The sequence below is a fragment of the Balaenoptera borealis genome, assembly GCF_965194805.1.
Source record: "Balaenoptera borealis genome assembly, chromosome: 4".
NCBI classification, from domain to species: Eukaryota; Metazoa; Chordata; class Mammalia; order Artiodactyla; family Balaenopteridae; genus Balaenoptera; species Balaenoptera borealis.
This window is the reverse complement of record NC_138861.1, coordinates 124,791,643-124,812,543: the sequence shown is the minus strand read 5'-3', so window position 1 is coordinate 124,812,543 and position 20,901 is coordinate 124,791,643. Positions and strand designations below refer to the sequence as shown.

The 20,901-nt window shown below is 40.0% G+C and overlaps 1 protein-coding gene and 1 long non-coding RNA gene across 16 annotated transcripts in view; one reads left to right on the top strand and one right to left on the bottom strand.

The window, feature by feature from the left end:
- UGT8 (UDP glycosyltransferase 8) overlaps positions 1-11,675 on the bottom strand; it is a 97,168-nt gene extending 85,493 nt beyond the window's left edge. Inside the window, exon 1 of one of the 8 annotated variants that reach the window (XM_082389650.1) lies at positions 11,420-11,675. The gene's annotated coding sequence lies outside the window, so the exon portion shown is untranslated. Of the gene's footprint in view, positions 1-10,611; positions 11,078-11,337; positions 11,358-11,419 lie in introns of those variants that run through there. The other 7 variants (XM_082389649.1, XM_082389651.1, XM_082389652.1 and 4 more) reach the window with 7 other exon arrangements.
- Positions 11,376-20,667, top strand: LOC309627601. Of its 8 annotated transcripts, XR_014243842.1 has the most exons (4): positions 11,846-12,009; positions 12,454-12,643; positions 15,282-19,560; positions 19,753-20,667. It is a non-coding gene; the product is annotated as an uncharacterized lncRNA (long non-coding RNA). The 8 variants fall into 8 exon arrangements; XR_014243838.1 differs by lacking the exon at positions 11,846-12,009 and adding an exon at positions 11,376-11,440 and having other exon boundaries at positions 12,457-12,643; positions 15,282-20,667; XR_014243839.1 differs by lacking the exon at positions 11,846-12,009 and adding an exon at positions 11,376-11,440 and having other exon boundaries at positions 15,282-20,667.
- Positions 20,668-20,901: the final 234 nt, after the last annotated feature.

The window sequence follows — 20,901 nt, the reverse complement described above, 5'->3', positions numbered from 1 at the left end:
TATGAAATAAATCAGAGTCCCAATTTAAAAACTAAAGATAACTGTGTCCAAACCCTCTCGTTTGTAGAGAAAGGGACAAGGTCTCCCGCGGGTGGTTGCCAAGCATCACTCGGCTAGTCCGTAGTTACTCATTGGCAGAGTCGGAACTAGCACTCAGGTTTCCTGGGTCCTAATCCAGTGTCTCTTATCTATACCACATAAAGACTCTCCAAGGTTGCCACTGCCACATGTCAGATAACAGGCTTTTTCTTGAATTCTGGGATCCACAAAGCAAATCAGCAGTCTTTGAAAAGCCTTACTAATGACCTTCTTACACTTTTATACATAAAAACCTTTCAATATTACACTAGATTTGAAAAATCACCGTATATTTTGGCTCTAGGGCAGAGGAGTTCTATGATATAATAGGCCGCTTGTGAACGAATGGTTGGATTAATTCTTTCATTTTTTATTTTTTTGGCTGTGTTGGGTCTTTGTTGCTGCACACGGGCTTTCTCTAGTTGTGGTGAGCGGGGGCTACTCTTTGTTGCAGTGCGCGGGCTTCTCATTGTGGCGGCTTCTCTTGTTGCGGAGCATGTGCTCTAGGCCCGCAGGCTTCAGTAGTTGTGGCACGTGGGCTCAGTAGTTGTGGCTTGCGGGCTCTAGAGCGCAGGCTCAGTAGTTGTGGCACACGGGCTTAGTTGCTCCGCGGCATGTGGGATCTTCCCGGACCAGGGATCCAACCCGTGTCCCCTGCATTGGCAGGTGGGTTCTTAATCGCTGCACCACCAGGGAAGTCCCTGGATTAATTCTTATGTTACAGATGCTCACTAGACAAACCTCCAGGAATTCAACATGTCTGGTTCAAAGTGTCTCCCCTTCCATGCCTTGTGAGCAGAGTAGGAATAAGAGTAGGACTGCATTTATGTAGTATCAAAATGATAAGCTAAATTACTTTTACTGGTAAAAATAATGATGAGAAAGCATAAAGCAGTTGGGCTCGTATAGAGGCTGGACAACTACTATACAGGCTGATTTGAATAAAATGACCAGATCCTACTCTAGTGATGGGCAGACTCTACCACCCTCCCCCAGCCCCCCAAACACACCTCTACCCACATCCTTACTGACAATTTGGAAGCCAGTCACTGGGATTTCTCTTCTGAACTCCCCACCAAAGGCAAGGACATTACCTCCAGAGAGGCAGACAAATGAAAGAGTGAGACAGCAAAAAGAGGGAGCAGGACAGCCAGAGGACCTTGTTTCTGCATATTTAGCATTGTTTAGAAATGTGAACAAAAAGTATACTCTAAAGCATATGCTGGTTATAATAACAGTCACCTCTCAATGCTCTCAAGAATTATTTTAAACTGGCAAATAAGAGTCAGGCATCACTTCTTATTAATAATAGTCTTATCTAACCCATTAATTTCCTTTTTTTGAAGAGATTTCTTAAAATCTATTCTTATTCCTATTCCTACTCCTACTGCCCTGCCCAGAAGAGATGGAAGAGGAGACATTCTAAACCAGAGAACTTTGGTAAGAGGGAAAAGAACTCGGCCTGTGCTTTTGGTTAATCGATATAAAAGGTCTTATCTGGGGGGTGGGGGGAGAAGGGAGCATTTAAATGCTTCTGAAGTCAGAGCTTCCTAATATGTGTAATCATTCTCTTTTCCAACTACTATTCCTTGACATCAGACATATTTATATTCAAATATAAATACAAATTAAAAACTAAATAATTATCTCTGTCATTATTTCCTCTTATTAGCCTTTCCTAGAATTAGCTGTGAATATACTTCCATCCATTAGAAGCCCCAGGTAAATTTTAAAAGAAAAATCTACTAAACCATTATAAATCTTATAATGAAGAGTTCAAAGAACTATATATAACCTTTCTACAGACCAACTGTTTTCTTCTGTTGTAACTAAATGATACAGCAGTCTATACAGAACATTTCATTTAAAAACAAAGGAAGGGAACATTTCAAGTTTGAATATGTGGTTTTGAAAAAAAACAAAAAGAAAAAAGCATCAATATACATACAGCATTTTAGAGAATTTACCTCCTTGCCTGCTTTATGAGTCACTGAAGGTATCATTCAATTACATTTAAATATCTTACCTCTGATTAATATGTTTGTCCAAGGCCTTATAGGGAAACTAAGAGTGAAAGTCCACACTCTAACTGCGCATACTCTTCTTAGAGGGAGAATTAACGTAACTAAGTGTTCAAATATCATGGACAAATGTAGACATGAAAGTCAAGGAAAAGCAAAAGAAACTGGGAAGCAACAGTCTGAGGTGCGACAAGTATAGAGACCATGAAGGATGAGAATGTGAAAGCACAGACGAAAAAAAAGTAGAACAGTTCAGGTGTGGGGTATCCTAAAGCAAATGCCTAAAGAGAGAAATGAACCCAATAAATGGAACCATGCTGGGCATAGGAGGAAGTAAACAAGGGTGATCAAAAGGCAGCCGGACGATAGACAGTCCTGAAAGCCAGGATTCCCATGGGAAAATGAATAGCCAGGAGCCTGGGTTCGAACATCAAATCCCCTGCCGACTGTCCTGGTGATTTCAGAGCTCTGCACCCCCAGGTCATGGTTTGTAAGATGTGACTACCTACCGGACAACGCTCAGGGGCAGAATGAGGATATAAAATGACAGAATGTATGAGTCAGCAATTTGCAAAAAAGCTGTATGAATGTAACATTTTACTGTTGTTCAAAGGAACTGAGAATTTCCCACATAAAGGTAGTGTCTGAGATGGTAACTACATTTTCCCACCAACATCCTTAGTAAACCTCAGCCCTGAGCCAGTAGACTGTTCCTTCTTTGGGATATTGAGGATCACAGCTATTGGTTTTAATTAAATTCATGCTCAGATCAATACTATGGTTTCCTGCTATGATGCTCCAGGTTCACACAAAGCCCACATACGCCACTGAGACACCTGTCCTTTTCCTCTTGTTTTCTTCTTCCCCTCCACTACTGTCTTTCCTTGCCCACTCTCCATCTTGCTCTAATTCCCTGTTTCTTATTTATTTCTCCTTCCAGTTTCCCTTACTCTCACTTTAGCTCCATTAAGATATATTCTCACAAATGTCCCCGAAGTATTTTCAAAACCAGGAAAAAATAGAGTCAGTGATTAGCATTAATATTCCTTAAAATAGTTTCACCCTTGACCTTATCCACAAATTTCACTGCCCCCCCGCCCTCCCCCCGCCCTTCTAAGTAGACAGATAAACCTGTCTGACTAGTTTTCCTCTAAGCCCCGCTCTCCTGATTGGCTGACGAGTACATGTGAACCACAGGTACAGCAGCACACATGCAAAGGCTATGTAAAGCACATGGCCTTCCTCAGAAGGAGAAGCCACAGCCAAGGGGCTGCAGGGCCTGTGTCATCCGCCCAGTCTCAGGGCAGCTCTCTCAAAGCAGGAAGGCAACACCACTGGATGGCTTATTCCATTGCTAGTTAAAAAAAAAAAAAAAAAATTCTTCCTGTCAATAATGCCTTCTCTTCTGAATAAGGGATAGTAAGGTGGGGATGAGGTCTAGAATCAGATTAAGCCTGTATGTTACACGCTTAAGATGGTGGATGTGACTATATTTACAATGTGGTACAGAGGTGTCCCCAAGTTTTGTTGTTGTTGTTGCTGTGTGTGTTTGCTTAAGTCCATTAGGAAAGTCTGAATTTGCAAAACAGATTAACCAAAATGGGATTCCTTTTATAGAGAGGTGGACTTTGAGATTGCTTTAAATAAGCAAAGTCTCTGGGTACCTTTAAAATAGGATATGCTTTGAAATCATTGCCCATATATTTTGGACTGTCGACTATTTCAAACCTATGGAAAAGTATAAAGATTAATATAGAAAACATCTGTATACCCGTCACCTGTATTTTAAGAGCTAAAATTTTGCCTAATTTTCAAGTGCTTTGAAAATTTTAAATTCTATAAATATGATTCAATTTATAAAAACTGAATTTTATACTACTTTTCAGGAACATATTATAAAAAACTACAGCATATTCGTACACTTGATTCTACTTTTTAAAAAGTTTTTAAATCCATGGGAACATTTTGTTTACACTAAAATATACCACTTGAAGGAAAATCAGCCCCATGGTTATTATTAAAGCAAGTTATAGCCAATGTAATAGCTAAAAAAGTATAACTCTTGAAAATGTGTCAAGTATTAAATTTCTTTGAAATAGAATTGAAAAGTGCAAAATAATTTTACACATGTTTGTATTCATAATATTCCCAAATCAAGCAAATATTTACCAAATCAGTTACAATGTAAATTTATTTAGTGGATTGGAATCCCTAAAGGTTCATTTCTGTTCTCTAAATCAAGTCAAGGGAAATTACACCTCCAATATAGTGACTGTTTCCATTATTAATAATTCAGACAAATAGCACAAAGCTATTAGCAAAATACACAGTATCTCTGAAATGTTCCTAACTACACACTCTTTCTATCTAATCCAAATGTTTTAATACTTACATAAATTTCCAGCCAGAGTAGGAACTGACCTAGGCTGTCCTACATACCCTGCCATTCACAAATCCAAAGGTTCTGTTTTTGTGTGGGCTCTGCACTCCTAAATGCTGACCTCACGTCTAAGTTAATTTCAATGTGGCACTTGTCATCTCTGTAAGGGAGTCCTGAGCAGGACAGTATAGAGTCCAGAACTGAGTTGGTGAATATGTAACATGGAACTGTCAGAAGTCCTAAACTGAAAATCACCCGTACAGACCACTATGTTTTGCAACAGTGGGACCATACACTGTGAGAGGGTTAGCATAACAGACTGAAACTCAACTCCAAAATAGAGAGGTCCTGATAACAAAAAATGTAGCTAGAGAATTTCAGGGAAAGAACGTCATCAAAGATTAAAAACCACATACATAATGGACTTCAGTTCACCTTAAAAATACTGAACATCTAATTTCATTTTACTCAGAAAACATTTATTGGGTGTCCTAAAAACTACGTACTATGCTACATGTTATATAAACAAATGAGGGACTTCCCTGGCGGTCCAGTGGTTAAGGCTCCACACTTCCACTGCAGGAGGCATGGGTTTGGTCCCTGGTCAGGGAACTAAGATCCTGCATGCTGCACTGTGCAGCCAAAAAAAAAAAAAATATATATATATATATATATACATATATATAAACAAATGGTAAGTAGTGAGTATTGATAAGCATGTATTGAAACAGACTTACTAATTTGAACTAAAAAGGAATAGATATTTATAACCAATTAATCACCAATATGCCTAAAAACCAACTAGTAAACATTATGCACCATGTTCAATTGTTGATTGGTTCCCAAACCAATTCACATATATAAGTTATTTTTCAAAATACCCATTAATTACAGGGTAAAAAAATATATACATATTAAAATAGAAATCTAATTTTAGATGTTTATCTCTAATATAAAGCATTACTTCATCCAACTAGAGAAAATCCTAAGGAAAAAAGTAGATTTTATTTTATTTTATTTTACTTTTTTATTTTTGTGTGCGTTGGGTCTTCGTTGCTGCGCGTGGGCTTTTCTCTAGTTGCGGGGGGCTACTCTTCATTGTGGTGCGCGGGCTTCTCATTGCAGTGGCTTCTCTCGTTGCAGAGCACGGGCCCTAGGCGCATGGGCTTCAGTAGTTGCAGCACGTGGGCTCAGTAGTTGTGGCTCGCGGGCTCTAGAGTGAAGGCTCAGTAGTTGTGGAGCACGGGCTTAGTTGCTCCGTGGCATGTGGGATCTTCCCAGACCAGGGCTCGAACCCGTGTCCCCTGCATTGGCAGGTGGATTCTTAACCACTGCGCCACCAGGGAAGCCCCAAAAGTAGATATTTTAAAATATTACTATGGTCAGCTCAATTTTTTAAGAAATCTACAAATCAGTCCTTCCCCTATTACACAGATTAATACTTGATTTCCATGGTGTTGACTTTTAAGACCCCATGGAAATGCCTTCCATGCCTTAGACATGGAAATGCCTTCTGAATTAAACATTAAATTACACTGTGCTCAGTTTTAATATCACCTATCTTGTTTTTGTTTTCAGAGTCTTTTAAAATGAATAATCTTTGTCCTTATTAGATTATCTAAGAAACTAGAACTCACTTAAACTCACTTAAATACCAAGAAACCTTAAATAAGACGTTAAAAATGTCTATGATTTGATTACCAGATGCTTTTAAAAAGCAACAAGATGCTGTGGACCCTCCAGGCTGGTGGAAGCATGGCTTGTCCTGAGGAAGCTAACATCTCCCCAGAGCTCTTGGGCCAACCCCGCCCCCTAGCCAAGGAACATGTGCTAATGGCTCTCTCTTTTCCCTTTAAAATTTTCAAGTGCCCCTATTGTATTGGCTTCCTCCTCAAAGGCTATAAATATGATCAAGTTTCCATCTGAAACATATCTTTTAATCACCCTCCCTAAACCCTGAGAGTGAGTACTGCTGAAAGCAGTAGTCTCTACAGACCTATCACCAAACCCAAGTTCTGTTTTCCATAAACACTGCTAGCACTTATTGAACAGAAACCAGATAACTTCCAGTCACTGAGCTTGATAGACTTTATCTCATTTGATCCTCACAGTGGCCCTGGGAGGTCACACTTTGATCTTCATTATGTAAATGAGGAAAGAGAACTAAATTCTGAGTTCAAGGTCACATACTAGTCAGGTGCAGAACCAGGACTGTCTGATACCCCTCACTTTAGTACTTAGCCCCTCATTTCTTGAAATTCTTTCCTCCTTCAGCTACTAAAAGTTACTCTCCCCTAATTTTCCTCCCGACTTTCACTCTGTACCTTTTCCTTCTTTACTGCTCCCTATATCTCTAACCAACAATTTGATTTTAGAATCTCCCCAGGCCTCTTTTTTCATCTTACTCTCTGAACCTACCCTAGAAGATCTACTGACTTCCTTTTTTTTTTTTTTTTTTGCAACCACCTATATGTTGAAAATGGCTAAAGCAGTCAGTCTATCCACCCATCCGTTAATCTATCCATTTATCTACCTACCTATCTAGCCCAGACCTCTCTGCTCAGAAGTTCTGTGCAATGATCCATCGGACACTCATCTCCAGCTGGATTTTCTATAAGCACTTCATATTCTACATGTCCAAAGCTGAACTCTATCATCCTTGGTCCTCAAATCGGCTTCTCCTTTAAAGTCCCTATCTCATCCTCCCATACCACCCACCATCTAACCGGTCACCTAATCTGAGAGATTCTACCACCTTAACATCTGTGTGACCAAAGTCTCTTCTTCATCTCACTGCTACCACTTTGATGTAAGTTCCTCAACTTCTCTTAGCAAGATCACCCCAATACCTTCTAACCTGTTATTCCTGTCTCACACCTCAGATCCATCCTTCTAGACTGCTGGGAGAGCTGTGTTTTCCCCACTCCTTTGTTTAAAACAACCTTGAAGAGAAAATGGTCCACACGCCGTAGGATGGCAAACAGTCCTCCATGATCTTGCCCTTGTCTACACTGACTCCTCTATTGTCACCTTCTCTATGAAGCCTCTTTAGTCTCTGTCCCCATGTAGAACTGGCCACTTCCAAATGCCTGTTCAGGGCACTCTGCATTTCTCTATCAAAGCACTCAAGAACATATAGCACTGGGCTTCCCTGGTGGCACAGTGGTTGAGAATCTGCCTGCCAATGCAGGGGACACGGGTTCGAGCCCTGGTCTGGGAAGACCCCACATGCCGCGGAGCAACTGGGCCCGTGAGCCACAACTACTGAGCCTGCGCGTCTGGAGCCTGTGCTCCGCAACAAGAGAGGCCACGATAATGACAGGCCCGCGCACCGCGATGAAGAGCGGTCCCCACTTGTCGCAACTAGAGAAAGCCCTCGCACAGAAACGAAGACCCAACACAGCCATAATTAAATAAATAAATAAATAAATAAAAATTAAAAAAAAAAAAAAGAACATATAGCACTATTTTGTACTTATTGAAACCAACTTGTTTTCTATCTATCTAATCCTCTTAAACCCAGAGTCTTCCCATGGTCTTATGTGTCTGCATATCCCCAGTGTACAGGACCATAGTGCCCAATGCATAGTATGTTTTTAATAAGTATTTGCTGAAAAAAAGAAGGATGTTTGTGAAATGCTTTAGATTAGGAAGATATGATTATCACCGTTTTCAACACTAAATTAAACAACTTTATTCAAACTCATTTGATTATGCAACCCCATATGTGGGTATGCAAAGTAATACTGAAATGATTCACCTAGCTTCAAGTATCGGCACCAGGCTTATCAAATCACACTTCTTATTCCTAGCTTCCAGAGTAGAGAAATAGTGCCAATATTACATACAGCTAGTCAATTTCAACGGCAGAAAGCAGGATGTAAAATATCATCGTACACGTATTCCTGAACAAAGACAATCTGGGCCTACCATAAGAAAAGTAAACTTTTTTTAAAGCCTGCTTTAATTTCTCGGAAAAGCAAAGATCTTCCAGAAGACTGAATGTCTGAAATCAAGACACCCTTCTAAAGATCTCATATACAAAATTTTCTATTAAAAAAACACATTAAAACCATTTATATAGAAGTTACCCTTCTAGGAACCTCAGCCATTGAGCTCACTATCTAGCCCAGAAACAAAGGATGAGAACAGCAAGTACCTGTCACAAATTACACAGGCTTTATACTCGAGCAACAGCCCACATCATTTCAGAAAAAAAAAAAAAGAAAAGAAAAAGACAACACATAATAGAGCAGCAGGGCCCGCTCACAGCCTGACAGCAGCAGAAAGTGATAGCTGATAACAGAAAGAGGACCCAGAAAAACCATAAAAAAAAAAGAATAGTACTTCTGTCCCCAATCTAGTATTTCAACCAGGCAGGCTGAGGCCATTTACTATAAACAAAAACAGCTCTATACACCTCAAGGAATAGCACTATTCAATTCTTTATGAATTCATGTTCATAAAGACAGTCCAACAAAAAAAATTAACTTACATCCTAGGGAGCAAGTAAGAGTGTAATATTTAGAAATTACTTGTTTTAATAGCTAACTTTTTAAAGTGTCAGTAATTAATGGTGTGAGGGGTCAGCTATTTTGAAAATGTGCTTATGTAAATAAGTAATAACCCAGATAGTGTCAAATAAATGACATATTATGACATACTGCAAAAACAATCAAAAGTTCTTACTCTCCTGGTGTACTTTGGAAATCTAATGTGAATTAAACAGCATCAAGTCAATACTATCTTGTAAATAAGCACATAAATAACTTTGAAAAGGAGTCTGACAATTGAGAGTGTGGTTATTTTCTTCCTTTGTCATCAATATTTACATGGTAATTAAGCTGATAGTTATTCATAAGGTACCATGAAATGTTTTAAGTAATTTAAATCAAATGTGAACTGTCAAACTCTTTACCCACAAGAAAGATTTTACAAAAAATAAATTTTTTTACAAATATTTTTACTCCATTGGTTTACTTATTCTAATATGCGCACCAGGCATTAGTACAACAAGCATAAAGCTCTGGAAATTTTAGACTTAAAAAGAGTTTGAATCTCTACAATAGTATTATCAAGAGAAAGTCACAAGTACAGTTTTTACTCAGTTATGCCCGAGCTACTAATATACTATCAAGCTATTACTAAATATCACGGAAGTGTGCTTCATTGTAGCTTTTAAACACTGCTATAGCACTAAATCACACAACACAAGATGTCAACCTTACCTTGTGGGTGACAGGCAAATCAAATAGCACTTGAGTGTTTCCCTCTAGAATTATCTAGAATAGTTGCCGAACAGAAACAGTCCAAAAGCAATTATCTCAAACTGCCTGGAGATAGTTTCCATAAGAGAAAACTAGTCCACAGTTTCTCTCTGAGACAGAAAAAATAGTCTGGTTTATGATCTAATTCAATTAACGCAAAGTTCAGATTCCCTCACTATACAATATTGATGTGCATGGCTCTTCCATTAATTTAAAACTCTCCAGGGAATAAAATGTGATTACTCCTAACACTATTAACATACCAATTAAAAAGCACTTCCTAGCCTTCCTTCAAGTGGCATTTTTTTCTGGGAGTAAGTGGAAATAAAGCACACCAATTACACCAATTCCGAGCGGAGACTTTTTTTTTTTGAACATGAAATTATCATAAATAGAAACAACAGCACACTTGACATCTAGCCAAACTACCACACCTTCATTAATCTTAAAAAACTCATTGTACGAGATGACAGCCCAAGGGAAACCGAAGGTTTTTAGAGTAGTGTTTTTCCTATCGTTTCTGGGTGGAACCCACTTGAAATAAAAGGCTGCCTCTACTGCTAAAACTGGTTCATAATGCAGGTGACTCGAATGCTACCCACTCCTCCCCCTTGTGATACGCCCTCTCCCCCGTGAGAATGACTAGTTAACACAATCTAGCCTTCCGAGTTAGAGTACTTTCAGAAGTTCTCTCACTTTCTCTCCTCCTCACCGCCCCCTCAACCCCTTGGGGTTGCTTTTCGGCGATGGGAACCAGAGGTAGAGGTACAGAGGTGGTACATTCCCTAAGGAAGTGCTGCAGAGTGGCACGTTCCCCGTACTCAACTTCATAAACCCTCCATTAAACCAGCGAATTTACACATACAGATTGAGTAACCCCCTCGCCACGCATGACTGTCCTTTCGCCCTGTCGCACTCCGATGCAGTTTGCCTCGTACAACTCCAAACCACGCATCCCAGGCCCCTCGACGCTCCTCCGGCCCGTGGAAGGCGCCCTACTTCCTGCAGCGCGTCCTTCTCTCGCCTCCTAATCCGCACACGCTTCTCTAAAGCAAGGGCACGTCATATGGTTCCCGTATCCGCGCGGAGACCCTGCCACCACTGTCCATTCCCGGGGGTCGCACAGGCTTGCCGGCACTGAAAGGTCCCTGTGTCTGTGCGTGTGCGTGTGTAGCCCCAAGACACGCGCTACCCCCAATACACCCAGGTCTAGTTCCCCCTCAGGAGAGAACGAAGTAGAGGAGAGTTGCGAGTTTCCCAAGCACCTCCCGGGCCCCCATCCCTGGCTGGCGGCGGGGGCTCCGCGGTGCCCATAGCTCCAGGGTCAAGTGCAAGGTCCTTGGCCAGATCCACGCCGGGTGATCCCCTCTCAGCCTACACGCACGAAACGCGAGAGGACCCTCAAACGGGCGCCATACGGCAGGGAAAGGAGCACGGGCGCGAGCAGGGTAGCAAGGAAAGATCTCCTTTACACCCCTCCGCCCCACAGCCTACCCACCCCCAACGCCTAACCCCCTCAGTCCAACCCCATCCGCACTTTCTGCTCCCTACCCCCCCACCCCTAGGTCGCAGCCATCCGCCCGGCACTCACCTCCGGGAGCAAACAACGCCCCTCTCCTCTTGCCGCCCCGCCCCCCTCCCGCCCTCTGGAGCGGCGTGGTCCCTCCGCTTACCTCCGCTCCTAGCTGCCGCGCGTGAGTTTGAGTGTGTCTCCGCCGCGAAATTGTATCCGGGGACAGAAGGGACCCGTTTGTGTGTTGGATCAGGTGTCGCCGCCTTCGGTGGCTTGGGGTCGTGAGGAAGGCTGCAGAGTTAGTGTGTTAGCTTAGGACTGGCTCTCCGGACTCACAATTGATGGCAAAGCTTTAACCGTGTCCTCCCTCAGGTCCGCGGCGCGCCTGCTCTTCCGCGGCTCTCGGCGGGCGGCCGCGCCCCCCGGCCACGCCCCGCCACGCCCCGCCACGCCCCGCCTCGCGCGCGGCTAGCTGAGCTGGAGCGCGCCCCTCTCCTCCCGCGCCTGGCTCAGCGGGGCACGACGAGGTCAGCCACGCGCTCAGTCTCGCATCAGACGCCTGGGGCTACGAGCGCCTCCAGCTCCTTCGGCTGGGGCATGGATGCGGGCGCGCCTTCGTGCCACGCGCTCGCGGGCTGAGCGAGGGCTTAGAGTCCTGGGACTGGGATGCTCGCGGGCGGAGCGGCGGGCGGCGGACAGGCTGCGACGCTCGCGAGCCCTCCGTCGCTCGAGCTCGGAACCCTGGAACCGGCACGTGGCCCCGCCCCCTGTTCCCCCAGCGAGGCGTGCGCTGTGTCCTCTCCGGCACCTCCCGTCTGGTCCCCGTGCCCGCCTTTTTTCATCACGCCAGCGCCGCGCGAGTCTGCGTGGTGTGGTGGTCGTGCGCCTTCCTTCCCTTCCCAGCCTCCTACTCTGCCTCAGACCTCCCGAATCCATTAAAAAGTCAAACTTGGGCTAGGAGGTGGAGGAAATACGCGAAGGAAAGCGGGGGAGGGGCACTTAGGTGATCAAGCCACCTGCCTCGTGAATCGGAAAGCGTTCGAAAACACGAGTTTGGGGATCCCGGAGAAAAGAAATTGGGTTGCTGCGCTCGGTAACATCCCTCCTCTCAGGCTTGTGCTGAAAGGGCCATTTATGCTTTGCTTGGTTGAGTCTGTGGCGACTTTATCCTGACTAATCTGTGTTTGCCAACAGCAGATCCTCGCCAAGTTGGCGTCCCAGCCAGGAAGCACCTTTGCGTACCCAGGCCTGCTGGAGCGGCCCTTCCTGTGGCGCCTCAGACCCGAGAGCCCAAGCGTCTTTAAGAGTCTGACCCTAGGGTGCGAGCTTCCTGGGAACCAGGAAAATCTAACAGTGTTGTTGGCTTTTCCTTTGAGCATGATTGGTAATGTATTCGATAAATATATATACGACATAACTTTCAGAAAAGCAAAAATCATGTCGGGTGTAAGCTCCAGAAGCTAAGATGCCGCCACTGCACGTGAACGTTATACGTTTAAACACTGGAATTGGGAAAAATGCCAAGTCAGGCCATCCTTTTCTTGCTCCAAACCGAATTTCAAAAATAGATTGGGACTTTGTGCCCTTAGAAAAGGAAACGGAAATTATGTTTTATTGTATATCGTATTACTTAATGTTAAGTGGGGGAAAAATCTAACATACACTGTATTTCTCATTTTACTTATGACTCTATATTTAATAAGTGCAGGGTCCGAAGTCCATATACTAAAGAATGTTCACCGATAGACTTCCAAATGTGGATTTCAGAAAAGAATGTGCTTACTTTCTTTGCAGATCAGAAATTTGAAATATTGTGAAAAGCACAGGGGATATTTTTTCAGCCTTCGTACCTAATCCAAGGAGATTACTGTCCTCTATTTTTTATTTAATTTCATTAGAAAAACCTAAAATGTGAACATAGGTAACAATCTAACATAAGAGAATTTAAGCATTTACTTTGAAAGCTCTGTTCTCTCAAGTGTCAAGCTTCAAACACTTGTTCAAGCAGTTGCAAGCTGTTTGTTGCATAATGCACTTGTAAATTCATGGTCAAAAAATTACTAGAAATTAAGTGAAAACGTTAACTTTTATTGTGTGAAAAATTTTTTTAAATCTGTGTCACATTTCTTTGCTTATAAAGTCATGTAAACTGACCACTGTGTAAGATTTTGGCAGACTTTTGGGAAGAAAATGCATTGCTCTATTATGTGTGGATACGTCCATGTCTGTTGTTTCTTTGGTTTCTCTGTTGCCTCCCACATTCTTTATATAATGATTATCGAATTTCTCACAGCTCTGCACACAAAGGACATCCCATAATTTAAAACAAGTTAAGTCAGTCATTGTATAAATAGTTGAATTGCATTTTGGGAGCTTGAAAGTATAAAGAAAATTGGTGAGTGTCTCTCTCTTTTTTAAAAAATCTACCAGCACTTAGCACTTCATATTATTGACTGAATGGCTGGATAAAGTAAATAATGAAAGCATTTGCTCCTTCTCTTGAAGGTAGAGTGCGTATTTTTCATATTTAATCCATCTTCCAAGCTCCCATCCAGATTCACACAAAATTCTGCCTATCAGCTTCAGTTTATAGAATGTTGAATTGAACAGCATATCTGTAGTAAGGAAGTTCTAGCCAATGTGAAATGTGATATTAAAATTCCCTCATTATTTCGGTAGACCAAGTGTATCAGTATACTGATAAGTTTTAAATTTTTAATTTTAATTTAAAAAATTAAATTTAAAAATTTTTAATTTTTAAAAAATGCTTTTGGTTCTTTAGTCATTTGGGCCAGTATGATTTTATTGGGAGATAAACAATAACTTATGAGAAATACTAGCTTAGCCTGGTGATTATTAACCATGAACTCTGGGACTTCAACCAGTTATAAATGGTACAGTTTTATATCATTTGCCTTGTAATATAGACCATATAGTATAGAATACAGCAGAATGGATTAAAGTTTAATCATGGGGAGAAATATGGGTGGCTGTACATTCCAAAACCCCTTTGCTAATAGTCCCAAATATCTGAATATATTGCAGTGGGGTACCTTATGACTGGAAACATCACTGACTTCACAAACTAGGCCTTTGAGCTCTGCTTAGTTCCCAAGAAATGTGATTATCTACTTTGGAGCTCTGAGGAGCATAGAGAGTCTAAATGCACACAAAAACTCTTTAGGCCTAATTTGATGCTGCTCTCCATAATAATAATAATGATTATTATGGCTCCTACTTGAGTTTTCAAAGTGTAATTCCTGGCACAATGCTAAGTTAATGAGTGATCTCATTGAATCTTCATAAAAATCCTGGAGGTAGGTACTATTATTTTTTCCTGTTGAAGACAGAGTAGCAGAAGTTTGGGGAGTCAAACTGGAAAGTGGCAAAACTGGGAACTGAATTGAATTCTGAGTCAAAGATCATGCCCTGAGCCACTATGTCTATTCAGACTAGATCGCATAGTGGAGTTCAAGTCTTGGTCAGAGAGAATGTTGAAGTACATAAATCCAACCTGACTATTTGGGGAACCCTTGGAATTCAAAAAGCACATAAACCCAGTCTGCCCGGCTGTGTCTCTTCTTTTACCCCAGAACAGCTGCTAAATAGGCAAGTCACAGTACAAAGGTACCTAGTGATGAGAGGGGCTTAATTTTCTGTGTATCCAGTTTTAAATTGTTGCCATTATTTTGTTTAATTCCTGTTTCCTATAGACTCTGACTTACTGTAAGAACACTAAACCTGAGGACAAACAGAATGAAGATCATACACAAAGTCCATAAGATAAAAATAGGCAGATTATCACATCTTCACCTTCTCCTTTTGGCTCTTTCCTTTTTCCTTTTCCATCATCTCTTATTTTCTTGCAAACATCAGCTTCTTGCTTTCAGTTTCAACTATACACTCTACTTAGTGCCATATCCCATTTTTTTAATACGTGCAAATATTTTCATTTTTATAAGTTTTAATAGATGCAGTTTTTTTCATTTTTCATCTTAATTCTGTTTTATTATGCATTATAGGTTTCTTTAGAAAATGTTGATCTATGGATCAAATTGTAACAGAAGGATTGGAGAAACAAAGAGGGATTTCTAGAATTGTGGAAGTGATGGATAACTACTCGATTCTCATCAAAAGATATATTTTTTGAATTGTCTAAAGGAAAACCTGATATAAAGGGCAAGCCAAAAAAAAAAAAAAAAACTTGTACGTTTAATAATTTTGCTTACATGATTATAGACATCACTAGCTTAGACATCACCAGCTTATTCTGTATGTTCTTCTGAAGCAGTATTTCTTTTCATGATTAGAAAATGTCATCAATAAAACTTTGCTCTCTAATCTAGTACCCAGTAAGTTAAATCTTTTAAAATAATTTCTGAAACTTCATGATGAACCCTGTTCAGAGTTAGTTGTGGGAAACTATGGAGATAGAATATCTGTCTTAAGGCCTTTGGCCTTTCAGAACTGGAAAGTTTGCTATCCTGGATTCTTAGGTAGCCCTATATTGAGTCTCTGTCGGTGATACCAGCCAAGATTTTACAAGAGAACAGGTGGTACTATGTGACATCATACATAGCTAAGCCTGGGTCCGCAACAGCTTCCTTTCCCACCCATTTTGCAGGTGTTACAAAGTACAGCCTTTCTATGTTCAGCCTGTGGTGCCTCCTGGGAATAAAGAGCTGCATAATATATTACAATTATAGCATCATAATTTATTTGACCTAAATACCCTGCAAACTCAAGGCAATACCAACTAATTCTAATGTTCCAGCACTAGGTGAATGAGGTTATGTTTACCATATCTGCTTTATACTTTCATAGATACCCATCTTCATCCATATTTTTTTTATTAATCACCCTTGTACAGTGGCTCTCAGATCCACTGAACATGATTCTAAAATATCATAACTTTATGACCTAGATTATGTCCCCCTGGTACCATGGTCTGTGTGCTTCCCTAAGTAAACGTTAATTTATCTGCCTAGTCAACTTGCATTTATTGGGAAAGTTAAAGAAGAACCCCAGAATCCACAAAGTGTTTTAGAATTATACACTCTGCCTTTTAACATAAAGAACTAATTGTATTATTTTCAGAAAAGAAAGAAAGGACTTGCCCTGGCAGATTGGTATTAGCAATATGTTGTGACTCTTATTTAATATGGTTATCTTAAAATCATGGTGCTTAAATAGTCACTTTCTCAGGTCAGGCTTTAACTCCCAGATGAAACTATTAAGTATATTTTTGTTCATAAGTGTCAGGCCTAAGCCTGACCCTCCCAAGGTCTGCAAAGAAAGTAGGTTTCTGTATCAATGAAAAACAATAAACACTAAGGACTTTGACCCTAGTGTTGAGATCATTATGTTACCTGAGTGTATTTAATTTTATGGTTGGAATCCTGTTCTGAGTATCTCTTTTCTTGCCTTGTTTTTCATTCACTGCCTCCCTTACTTTTGTGTAATAAAGAACTATGGTGTAATAAACTGTCTGATGGAATAGCCCATACACAGGGCAAGCCAAGTAGGAAAAACCCTTGTCAGTAACAGCACTATTTCTATAGTGTGAGGACATGAAGATTGAGTGGGTCTTTCCAGGGTATAATTAGAAGCTGTAAAGCAGGTATAGACTACTTTTAAAATTGTTTTTTAAAATGTGATGGCTAATTTTTAAATGCCCCAGTTATATTGACCAATTCCCTATCCTTTCACACCAAAAATAATCCTGTCTACCAATCCATCTTCCCCAAACCATTTGGATAAATACTTCTTTACCATTAAAACATACCCAAAAAATTTTTTTAAAAAATATAAAAAAAACAAAACATACCCAGGGTTTCAGAAACTTGTTCTAACCCTGATAAGGTAGAAATTTTTTGATGGAGTAAGATGGCTTCATATGTTTATGCTTTTACAAAACCTTTCTGTTTCAAACACAAATTTATGCCTGATAAAATATAAAAGGCTAAAACACACCAATTAGATAGACATAGAGGAAGTGAGGAACAAGGTAAACATCTTCCTGAGCTAGTAGTAGAACAGAAATGCAAAGCAGGAGGCCAAGCTGGGGCCAAGGTTTGTGTCTTCTGGGACTGGACATCGATGCATCGATGGTGGTTTGGGGACTAAAGGTGCTTGTAGCAGACAGACCCCAGGGTAACCCCATGATTCTCACCTCCTGACATCATGCTCTCTATAATTCCCTCCCTTTGTGTGTGGGTGGGACCTTGACTTGCTTCTGGCCACTAGAATATGGCCTTTATGTAGTTAAGGCCCCAAATCTGGTAATGTAGAATTAAAAGGTAGATTATTCTGTGTGGGTAGGACTTTAAGGGTATCAGGTGAAAGCCCTTAAAAGAAGTAGAGGGTCGTTCTTGAGAGGAGAGACTCTCCTTGCAGGCTTGAGGAAATAAGCGGCCATGTGGGGGAAGTCCTCATGGCAAAGAACTGAGAGCAGCTTCTAGGCCCTAAGAGTGGCTTCCAAGCAACAGCCAGCAAGAAGTTGGGGTCCTGAGTCATACAGCTGCAGGGGAGTGAATTCTGCAAACAACTGAATGAGCTTTAAGGTATATTCTTCCCCAGTCAAAAGGCAACCTGGCCAACACCTGGCGTGTAGCCTTGAGAATCCCTGGTTATAAGACCCAGGTAACCGATGTTCATATTCCTGACCCATGACTGTGAGTTAACAAATGTGTCTTGTTTCAGTCTGCTGGGTTTGTGGTAATGTGTGATATAGCAATAGATAACTAATTCAGTACTCCATACAGGAAGAGGAACTAAGGGCTGGACCAGAACTCCCACAAATGTGAATGGAGTCTGAATAAAAAGGCTAGAAACCTAGCTACATAGAAAACAGTGGTTATAGGGGGTGTGAGGACCGAAAACTAGGAATCAAATCAAGTTGCTAGCTGACTCTAGTTGCATGGACCTTTGGTGTCTTCAATATCTCCCCAGAGCAGGAGACTTGAAATGCTGTTATAAAACTTGGTTCTAGATGGGTGGCTCAGGAGTGCCAGGTGAAGGCAATCACAGGCACCTGAAAACTCTTAGATGAGAAAGGCGAGACCAGGAGAAAAAAGTTGTCCCTCTCCAGTCAGGATAAAATATATACTAAAATCCAAAGACAAACGAAGAACTCTAAGGTTAAAAAAAGGCAAACAAAAACCTCAGTGCTCCAAGCATGAATTCTTTGTAAATTATGTTAATTTATGGAATCATTTGACAACGACTTTAAAATACACTTAATAAAGAAATAGCATCTATTAAAAACCAAAATTAAAAATTCATTCTGAATTTATAAGGCAAAAACATCTCAAGAAAAGTTTGGACATGCAAAAGGAAATAGAAATCTTAAAAATTCATTGTAAGGAATAAATTCTATACATCTGTGAAGAGAAATTAGTAGATCTGAAGATTGTTCTGAGAAATTCACTCAGGATGGAGGAGAGAAAAACATATACGTGCGCACCAACATTCAGAGACCTAGAGAATGCATTAACTCAATTATACATGTAACTGGAGTTTCAGAAGAAAAGAAAGGATGAAATATCAAAAGAAATTTTGATAGCTAAGAATTTTCCAGAACTGAAGAAAGATTAGATTCTCAGATCTTAATCCTTAACTGGTGTCTGGTTGTTACTAGACAGAGCAAATAGCACCCACCAGAAGTAATGATTGAACCCTGAGGAGACTGAAAAATTTTAAATTCTCAGGCCCCATCCTAGATCCACAAAATTATAAATACAGAAATGTATATTTTAAAAAAATCTCCAGTATTCTTCTTCAGAGCTTATAACCCCAGTCTAATCATGAAAAAAGCATCAGGTAACCTCCAATAGAGGGACATTCTACAAAATACTTGGTATTTCTCAAAAGCGTAAAGGTCTTGGAAAAATAAAGTCTAAGAAACTACTACAGCAGAGAGGAGCCAACGGAGACATAATGACTAAATGTAATGTATGCTGGATGGGGTCCTGAAACAGAAAAAGGACATTAGATAAAAAATAAGAAAATCTGAATAAAGCGTGGACTTTAGTCAATAATCATGTATTAGTATTGGTTCATTATTTGTAACAAATGTACCATATTAATATGAGATGTTAATATTATGGAGAAATGGATGTGCGGTGTATGAAACCTTGATGTACTATTTTAGCAAGTTTTTTGTAAGTCTAAAATTATTCAAAAATTTTAAAAATCATTAAAAATAAAAGCTCCCAATTTTATTTTGATCAGCCAGATTTCAGAATAATCAATTGTTTTACCCTTTTATGTTATAGGTGAGAAAACTGAGGCAATTTGATGGTAAGCATTTGTGTAGTTCTAATAATTTTTCGAGATAATAGAAGTGTTAAAATTATGATTGTTGTAAATTATGATTACAAGTTTATTTGCAATATCTTAGAATTAACCCTGATTTTGGATTCTGTAGTTATAACTGAAAAATAGCCATATAATAATTGTAGCTAATTACAACAAATGCTTATCTTTTTTTAGGAATGTTGGCACTCAAGAAAATTATTTTAAAGTCCATTAGAAAGAGTGGACATAGGAGAATATCCATTTGTGAAAACTAATAACCTGTAAGTGTATTGCATAGAGTTGTGCTGATGTTCAATCTAATCATATGTATAAAGCTGTATTTATGTCCTAGAACATACAAAACATGAAAAAATTTTCAATTTCAAAAATGCACCATAAATAATATTCAACTTTAAACAACTCATTCAATAAATATATATTAAGCATCTACTACTGTAATATAATTAAAATTATATTTAAAATTTTAAAAGCATAGCCTTGACCCAGTTTGGAGGTCCTGGCTAGAGTCTGGTCAGTTTTCGTTCCTGAGCAGCTGATTAAGGACACATTATGCCCACTTCTGTTATCAGGCTCCCACATTCCCTGGTCACTATGCACCAGGCCTACTCTCCCCAGGGTAACAACTAGGGACAGGTCCTATGCCCCAGAGCCTTCAGAATTATTCAAATTAAACAAATGCTTATTTTTAAAACCATTAAAATGGTAATGAAAAATGGAGTGGATTGCAGAATCAGCTCCCATTAATAGTATTAAAGTTTGTTCCTGAAATATTTTTCCTGCACCATGCTAGCATTCATGCAGTGTACATGAAGTTAATGAGAAGCATGCATTCTTAAAAGAATAAGAAATTCTTTCTTGCTTTCTTTCTTTTCTCTTTTAGTCCCCTCCCCTTAAGTATTTCCTTAAAGCATTCCACCTTTCTTCACACGCACTTTCTGGTCGTTTCATAGAAGAGAGGGATTCTGTTAATAAAGGCATAAGACCATTAACTAACTCTTGCAAAGGAAACCATTAGTGTCTGTAATATCACACAAGATCATTAAGACATAGACAGGAGACATTTGTTAGCCTTGGTTTTCATTAATTAATAAAAATACCTGAAAATCCTTTAATGCTTCATTATTGAGTTTCAAATGATCCCTTCAAAGCTTGGGTGAAGTGGCAATAAGAGCTGTGTTAATTTATAGGATCTGTAAATAACCGTAAATAGCAGAGAAAATCACTAACTCACAATGCCTAATCGAGTAACATAAATTAATGAAACAGATTGTTTAAACAAAAATACCAGAACTTAGACATCCAAATAAATCATTTCCTACCAAG